The sequence below is a fragment of the Lytechinus pictus genome, chromosome 2 (assembly GCF_037042905.1).
Source record: "Lytechinus pictus isolate F3 Inbred chromosome 2, Lp3.0, whole genome shotgun sequence".
Lineage (NCBI taxonomy): Eukaryota > Metazoa > Echinodermata > Echinoidea > Temnopleuroida > Toxopneustidae > Lytechinus > Lytechinus pictus.
Window position 1 is genome coordinate 20,577,511 of NC_087246.1, and position 9,215 is coordinate 20,586,725.

Sequence of the window (9,215 nt, forward strand, 5' to 3'; positions counted from 1 at the left end):
TCTCAGCATATGCCGGGTACCAAACATCATGCTAACGGTCTTTTTTCAATTCAATTTTAACGTATTAGACATCCACCTATCTACTTTTTGAAGTTCATGATTTAAGATCGTTTCAACTACTAACGGGTCTTTGTCTGAGCAATGAAATACTGTGTTATCAGTGTATAGATGAAAATAACATTTGTTAAAAGAAAGTGACATATCATTAATGAATAAGAAAAATAAAAGCGGTCCTAGAATCGAGCCCTGAGGCACGCCGTTCAATATCTTGCACAGCTCAGAATGGGTATTGTTAAAAAAGTGGTTACTTTCCGACCAGTTAAAGAGCTACAAAATGTCTAATGATTTACCCGTGGTACAAATTTTTGAGAGCTTGATTAAAAGTAATTTTTGATTAACCATGTCAAATGCTTTGTGCGGGTATAAGAACACAGCCCCGGTATATTTTCCGTCATCCATGGCAAGCTTCCAATCTCAGATGTGTTTTAGAGTACAGATGTAAACAAAAATGATGTAAGGTGAAAATTTCGAGTTGTTTAGATCTGGATTTACACATCAGCTATCTAGAGCAATGACTTGTGAGTAGCAGGCCAATTTAGAAGGTAAATACTTATTTGAATTAGCACTCCACGTTCGTGTTTCTTTTTTATTTTGTTGAAAATAACTGAGTAATGGCATCTGAACAACATGGTATGCAGGTAAGAAGAATCCAAGGATGTACTGTAATGATATGAACACAATATCTAACTTGTATTCCCAATCATTCCTTTAAAATTTAATTCACCTAAAAAACGAAGGACTTTTCGTTAGAATGTTGAGTATCGGTAAGTGAGGTCATACTTCAGTGGGCCATAGAATTCCAAAGCTCCGCTGACGTTTCAATACCTGCTAATTGAGGCATTGATCATGTTGACTATAGTATATTACGTCCGGATTCATGAGAGGAACAATTTTATATTATCTTGTGTCATGGACAATAAGCAACATTTATCACCAGCAGAAACGTATTATAAGCCCCCACACACAACGCCCCGCCCCCAACACACACATACGCACCCACAAACACCTTTTCACTTTCTTTTTCTTTTTTTCAAATTCAGTATTCACCAACTTTGTGGGGGTCTACTGATTGTGTTTTCATATCACCGGCCGAATAATACCTAACACTTTGAAAATGGGACCTTCAGCCTTCTTTCTAGGCGCTCAGCATTTAGATTGGAGGAGGGTAATAATAATAACGTATTATGTTATGCAGGGCCCGCTGGAAGAACAGCTTACAGCTCAAGTGTACCCTGGGTATATGAGAGATATAATAATTATTGTTATCATCATTTTTATTGCTATCATTATTGATATTATTATTATTATTATCATTTTTATTATTATTATTATTATTATTATCATTATTATTATCATCATTATTAAATACGTGTACGCTTCTGTATCAATAATGACTATTATATTGATTTTACATATATGATAAAAGAGCACTGTAGTTACCATAGGCAAAGAGGATCGAACCACAGACATTAAAATGTGTCTATGTGGCTATAGGCAACGGGATAAATTGCCAATTCGTCTACTGCCAACTCGTCCACTCACCACATGGTCTATTTTCATTAAGTCTAATGCCATTCCGTCCATCAACAATTCATCTAACAAACATTTGGTCCATTATCCATTTGGTTCAATCATCACTTCGTCTAATCTCCATTTCGTCTCATAACCAGTTGGTCTAATATCCATTTCATTTTCATTCATTTTGCACAAATTAACACTTAGTTCAATAAGACCAAATGGTAGATGGACTAAATGGTTATTGGACCAACTGGTGATTTGACGGAATGGCATGAGACTAAATGAAAGTAGACCATGTGATGAGTGGACGAACTGATGGTAGACCAAATGATAGTAAACGAGTTGGCAATTGGACGAATTTGCATCAGACGAATTGGAAATAAACCGGCCACGGCACCCTACACCCACACACACACACACACACACACTCACCCACGCACCCCTATGGCATCCACCCGCACACATTGGCAAACCTATAAAAGCTCAACACTTTAAACTACTAGGTGTTTTGTGATTTTTTTTCCCCATTTTTTATCAATAATATTGTTTAGTTCATGGGATGGGAAATAATGATTTGGTTAATGGCAGTGCGCTGATTTAATTCATTTACATGTGTTTTTCTTTTTCATTTTTTGGGAACTTATTACAACTCACTTTTATTTAAATAAACGAGTTTGAAAAGTGATTCCTCGACAACTAGACAGTAATTGAAAATAGACATGCAGGATACTTTTACCAAACAAACGATGAGTCACTTGGGTTTATACGAGTGTGTGAATATTGCTTTAAGATTTGCCCTCTCATGCTGGAAAAAACCTCTAAATACCGTTAAAAGATGAGGAACTAAAGAGGGAGTGGAAATATGTATAATTAAGTCTGAAGTTATCTCTTAAATATTGGAAGCTAAGAGTCATATGCAATTCTGGAAGTTGCCCAGAACGTCACAAATCATAAGGAAATTCAAGATCTTAGATATTATTCTTAATAAATCATTTCCCAGCATTTTGGCCCAGATTTTGCAGTATAGTGTAGTATAGTTCATACATAGTGGTTAAGAGTGGTACATGTATTAATTTGTAAATGATAAAAAAGAATTCGATTATTACTTGAATAAAATAAAAGGCATGGGATAATGAGCTTTCGATATTTTATTTCAAATAATACAACAAATAAAATGAAACGAACGAGGATGTATTACGTGAAGGAATAGGATTTTCCGAAGGTTATATCCACGCCTATCCAGTTATTTTTACGAATGCCGATATCTATCTAATCGATTTTGTCTTTCCTCGGAGATGATAGTGTACTCTTGTATGATTAATTACATTCTTACCCACAGAAAAGAATGTGTTATACTATCGATAAACCCATTTCTATTCATTTTTTTTATAACAGTCAGCATGGTCAGTAGACCCCCACAAAATTGGTTGAATCTAAACAAATATAAAAAAGGAAAAAAATTAAGTGAAAAGACAAACGTAAAAGATAAATAACTAACTAAATCTAAAAACCAAAGAAAAAGTAAAGCAAAATGATAAAAAGGAAATGAAAAGAGAAATAAGCAAACACAAATAAAAAAATGAATTATGACAAATTTGATACAAACAGACAATTTGGACCAATTATTGTTAGTAAGGAAAGTGTTTGTCAGGATATGACGTCACATGGATTTTTTCCGGCCGGACTTAATGTTTTCATATACATAAACAAGTTCCATAAAAACCCTCCACATTTACATACAAATATAAATAGTGTGTACCGTATTAGCTTCTAACCTCAGATTGAAAGATAATTGGTATACTGAAATGGTTACATCCGGATGGAAAGGGAGCGACCCGTGCGATGCAATTGACCTTTAACGTTGTGTGACTACCGGATATCAAATACACTACGGATATCCGATAGCTCCATGATTAGTCTTCAATATTGATAAATGTCATAGATTATTTACACGTATACGTCATCATCTGAAAAGCCCGTTTGTGTCTAGAATTCGTTCATGGATTTTTTTTTCCAAATATTTCTCTAAGTTCGAAACATAATGCAAAATATGAGATTTATTTGGATAAAATCACATGCGTAAGAAAAGTTAGGGACGTCGAAAACAGATTTATTTTTCTGAATTCGTGTTATATTTGTCATACTTATTATCATAACCATTGATTTTGATCATTACCATACTTGTATGAATATCATTATAATTATCGCTATCATTATCATTACTATCTTTAAAAAAGAAGAAGACATGGATGGGTTGGGGGAGACATTTTCAATGTAGTTCTGGTAAAATTATTGAATTATTATTTGCTAAATAGTCTCATTAAGGTACCTCTTATCTGTATATAATTGTAATTTGATATGTTGATCTATTTGCGCCAGTGAAAAAGAGAAATATGATGTGGACGATATATACAATTTGTACCTGTATACTTATGGTTGGACTTGAATATTATTATCGATAAGTCTTTTCAGAGTACTAATCCCAAACTGAGAGATAATTGATTTGCAACCGCATGACAGAATATACGATGATGGATGTCTTACAGCTTCGGTGCTGTAGGGGGTGAGGCCGACAGCCCCCAATAATATTTTAATTAGTAATTAAAAAAGAAAAAAAAAGAAGAAGGGAAAGATAGAGGAAGTATGAAGGAAGAAGAACATGAAGGAGATGTATCTGTTGTGTTACCATGATTACTCTATATTACCTTCTTTTATTTCACTGAAATCAATGCCATTGCACTGTAACAATAATATGATAAAAATATAGGTATATTTACCAAGGGAAGCCCCTTCAGTTCTGAAAACTGTTCTCCCAGTGGGCCCTGCTATTATTTAGCTATTACTGTAGGTTAATTTACCACCCTATAAATATACCATGGTGTCGCCCCTTTTCTTCGATAATAGTATTCGTTTTCGTGAAAGTCAAATGATTTCTTGTCCAGCAGTCTCAGCACCACTTGATGTTTAAAAGTGTCCACGACGTAATAAGTAGGCCTATAGTTTTTAGATTAGATAGATACGTATTAAAACTACAATGTTAATATTTCTGAATAATACGGTATCGTGGTAAAACGGAATACATTAAATGTGGAATAGAATGACCAACTACACGAAGGTAGACTTGCAATGTCTCTGTTTTCAATGTTTGTTTTAGTAAAAGTCTAACGCGTTCATGTCCATCAGACACGGATCAGAGAGATCGTCTTGTAAATGGGTTTTAGAGCTCCTCGAGCTCTTCTCCTCCGAGAAACTGAGTGAACTTTTGTCTTTTTCTTTTTTTCTCTTCTATAGTGACAAGAGTTCAGAAGGAGTCACCGTCAGATGTAGTATAGCCCATGCATGATGACAGATCAGGAAACGCGCTGTCACAAAACCCAACATCCCACAGAAGAAAAAAAAAATAGGCGGGAAAATAATGTTCCTGTTTCTCTTTCAACCGCTGGAAACTCCTGCTGATTTATTTTCTTTTTCTAGGCTTTTATCTATTTTGGACATTGTTGTGGATGTTGTTGTTGATGGTGATGATCCGACAACAATGGGAACAATAGCAACATCAACAACAATAAAATCTATTGTTGCTACTATCGGAACTAAAATGTAATTCTGTCGTGTTTATAGCATTGCGATGCGCAGGGAGGTCTCGGAGAGACATCAGCCATGGCATAATTTCCTTCAGCAAGAAATTTATCCACATTGTGCTGCACTCAACCCAGGTGAGGTGAATGTGTACCCGGTAGGAACAAATTCCTCGAATGCTTTAGCGCCTAGGCAGCCCAGCTAAAGCCGGGGTAATAATAATAGCAGGGCCCGCTGCTGACGCTGGGAGAGCAGTTTTTTTCAGAACTGAAGTGGCTTCTCTGTGTAAATATGCCTATATTATTATCATTATCATTATTATTATTTTATTATTATCATCATCAGCGAACAACAAATGGAAACAATAGACAATGGAAGGTTAGGTAGGATTTCCTTAAAGCTATCACGACACCTATAAAATTACTCTCAAGGCATATAAGACTACTTTATGAATTTATATTAATGATGCACACCCACGATCAACTTTAAAACATTATCATATGAGAAAGCTGGTCGTTTGGGCTACGAGTCTATTGTCAACCAATTCAATACTCATCTTCCAACGAACAAGAAAGTGCTTTTCTTGCTTGACGAGGGATGATTTTTTTTTCACATTTTCATCAAATAAACGTTTAGTTTTCAACATTTTAGTAATGCCACACTGGACGTAGAATTTACATTAACGATTTTGCGCCTTTCTGGTCTGAAAATGCAAAGTCATTCCTTTTAAGCCCCGTGTGGCATTGGGTTGAGCCTTTTAAAGATGCGGAGTCAAATCTCTTTCTTTGTAGAGTTCTAGTATGATCACATTAGCATTGGGTAAAATAAATCATGAATATCAGTTATATTATGAGGTTATGAACGTTAAGGATGCTAAGTAACTGATATTATCATGTATGTTTCCATGGTAACGCCTTCAAAGATAATCCAGCTAGGTTTCCTGTCTGCTGGTGCTTCATTGATACGTGATACAGGTATTCATCTCCCGCTTGAATGTCTATATAAACCACCAATATTCAAAACTTCGTCCACCCTCTTACCCTTTCCCTTCTTACTCTAAAGTAATACGCGCACCTTTACATACACATTTGTCCTAGCGCACACACGCATTTTCGAAATGTGTCAGTGTGGGATATTTTTAGCTTCAAAGTGGGGACGTGCGTGTGCTTGGGTGTGTGTGGGAGCGATGGTATATACTCGAAAGTTTGATTTAATCTACGAACTTATTCTCTGACACGATAAACACAGATTATTGGCATAATCCATCAAATGGGGACGTTTCCTACACCCTTCATAATACTAGGATTAATTAGCGCAGCGCAAAGTGGACAATTTGATAATTACTCATTGACACTACATACCTGATTTAAGATATGAAGATGAAATATTGACTGGTATGGTTATCTGGATCAGGATGTCCCCAGTTTTCGGATGTAGGTCCCGGTAAGTGGGTTAAAACACGAAGTAACCGCAATTCTAGGCCCATATACAAGCACCCCCCCCCCCATACACACACACTCATAATCATTCCTATCCCTCAAAAAGGTTATATTGAAACTTCATTATGTCATTTTTAACCTGTGGGATGGGGTGTATAGTCTGTTCCTTCAATCAAAACAAGTTTAGAATAAAGATGGCCTCCAGCATTCAAGTAATCCAAATTCGGTTACATTTTTTAAAATTTTGTTTCGAATGTAGATAAAGTATTCTGCAAGATTACATTTTCAGATACCCATCGTTTGCAACATGGACATTCTAATCCTCAAAACAAAAACATATGAAATATGTAGTCACGTAGTCTCAAATACAATGATTTGACTCTCATAGTGCAGAAAATCAGTAAATGTAATGTACTTACATACATGCGATTATCATTGAACATAACCAGATAACATTGTAAGGCTTCGTACCAGTCCTTTGAGAGGTACATTCCAATGCCACACTTGAAGCATCGTCTTGGGACACCATTGTAGGTGCAACATTGTACCTTTTAAACGGCAATGGTGCAAAATTGCACCTGAACGTATTATAAAAGGTACTCCCCGTCATGCCAGTATTTCATTGCTAAATGAACTATCTGTAACCCCTCGAGTCTTTTCTTAGACCGTAATTGTTTATATCAGCAGTACAAAAAAACAATCATAACTATGTTCTTACCAGGGTTTATTGGTGTTTTCCAAGGTCAGTATAATAAACCAAACCAATCAGGATGAGGTAATTTACACAAAATATATGTACATTACACATATCCAAGTTCCATCTTGAAAGCGAATTCTTACTCGAAGTACTTGAAATGTTTCTGAACAATACAAGGTATCAAATGAAAATCCTTTGAAATCCACTTTGGAAAACTCTCCTTTATGATATCAAAGATCCTTAATTCCAATTTACACAAGCATTAATATCCTTTTGTCTTCTTTTCACCATATTGTAGAAAAGGTTCGGTTATAAAAGAGTATCCGCATGACAACAGAATGCCCTGCTCTCAAACTGAAAGTCTCAAGGGGAAAAAATGTAACAATATAGGGAGTTTCCCCTACTAAATTGAAAACTAGAAGAGGATGGTACACCTTGAAAGACCCGCAGAGGTGATGAAATGCTCAAGTCACGGTCGTACGACTCTTCTATGTATGTCGAATTACTATTGGTTCATGTGAACAAGTCTGGAGAGTTTCGTGTATCCGATTCTTAGATTCCGATTGGAAGGGAGGGGGGGGGGTGGGTCAACATAGCTGATTGTTATGTTGCCCCCGGGGCTTTCGATTGAGGGGTGATGTAGGCATTACAGAAGTACAAGGCATAGACTTCAATTACAGTATTCCCCTTTTCTTCCCCTCCCCTCCCCTCTTTTTCATTTTTCTCCTCTTTATCAACTACACAAAATCACAGGGGCAGTCGCCGTCTGCTCCCTTCCCCCATAACGCTTCCCCTGGTTAAGCATGATTTAAGAACCGAGTGGAGTATGGTATGCCCCCTTGAATTTGTCAATAATTTATAGAGAGTTCTAATGTAAGTGGTGATGTTGATTTTATTTCGTGCCTAAATGTTCGTTTAAGCCCCCTCCCCGAGGGGTGGGGGCACTGTCATCCCAGTTGGATCTCTTAAATGCCCATTAAAAACTTTTTTTTCTGGATGTTGTTTTGTTTAGGGCACTGTACACTCAGTGAACAGATAACAACAACAAAAAATCAGGGGGAAAATGTAAACTTTTTGGACAGCCTTTTGCGCATGATGCTTTAAGAGGGTAAATATTTCACCCTACCATGAAAATAAAATATTTCTTATTCAACACAATTTAAGCCAGATTGCTAGAAGTATTGCGATTGTCTCTCATCATCAGTTACCAATTTTAGTTCATATTTTGACACTTCGTATTCTAGATGTTTCATAAAATCGTTCATAACTTGGGAACACCCTTTTGAAACACCCCCGGAAAACATCATAGAACGTGCTTCGAAACGGCCAGTTGTTTATTGCAATTGGAACACAGAGAGTCCACACACTGACACATGATTTCCCTTTCCTTAATCTGACAAGAGAGAGCAGCAGATACCAGATATGATCTAATCTTAAGAATTCCATCTCAAGTATTATTATCTATCTATACTCGTCCAAAGAAGCCGATAGAAAACAGTAACTTCCGACTCGAACGCTGATGTACTTGTTTTTTCTCTCTCTCTCTCCTCTCTTTTTCTCACTTTCTTTTTCTTTCTCTATTTTCCTCTCTTACTTCCTCAGCAATCTTTCTCCGCCCCCTCTCTCTCTCTCACACACACACTCGTAAAAAAAAATCCACACCCACACGCACCAACCCCAACACACACCACCAAACACGCACCTTCACACACGTAACACACACACACACGCACGCACACACACACTCTCTCTTTCCATTTCCTCCCAATCATCTATCCATAGGCTCTTGTCTCCGTTTGCCTTTTCTCCTTTACTCCCTTTCTTTGCCATCTTCCTAATCTTTCTTGAATAAACATTTTATATTTTCCTTTACATTCAACAAAGCTTTATATTTCTTTCTTTCCCTATTCTTGCTACCAATGTCT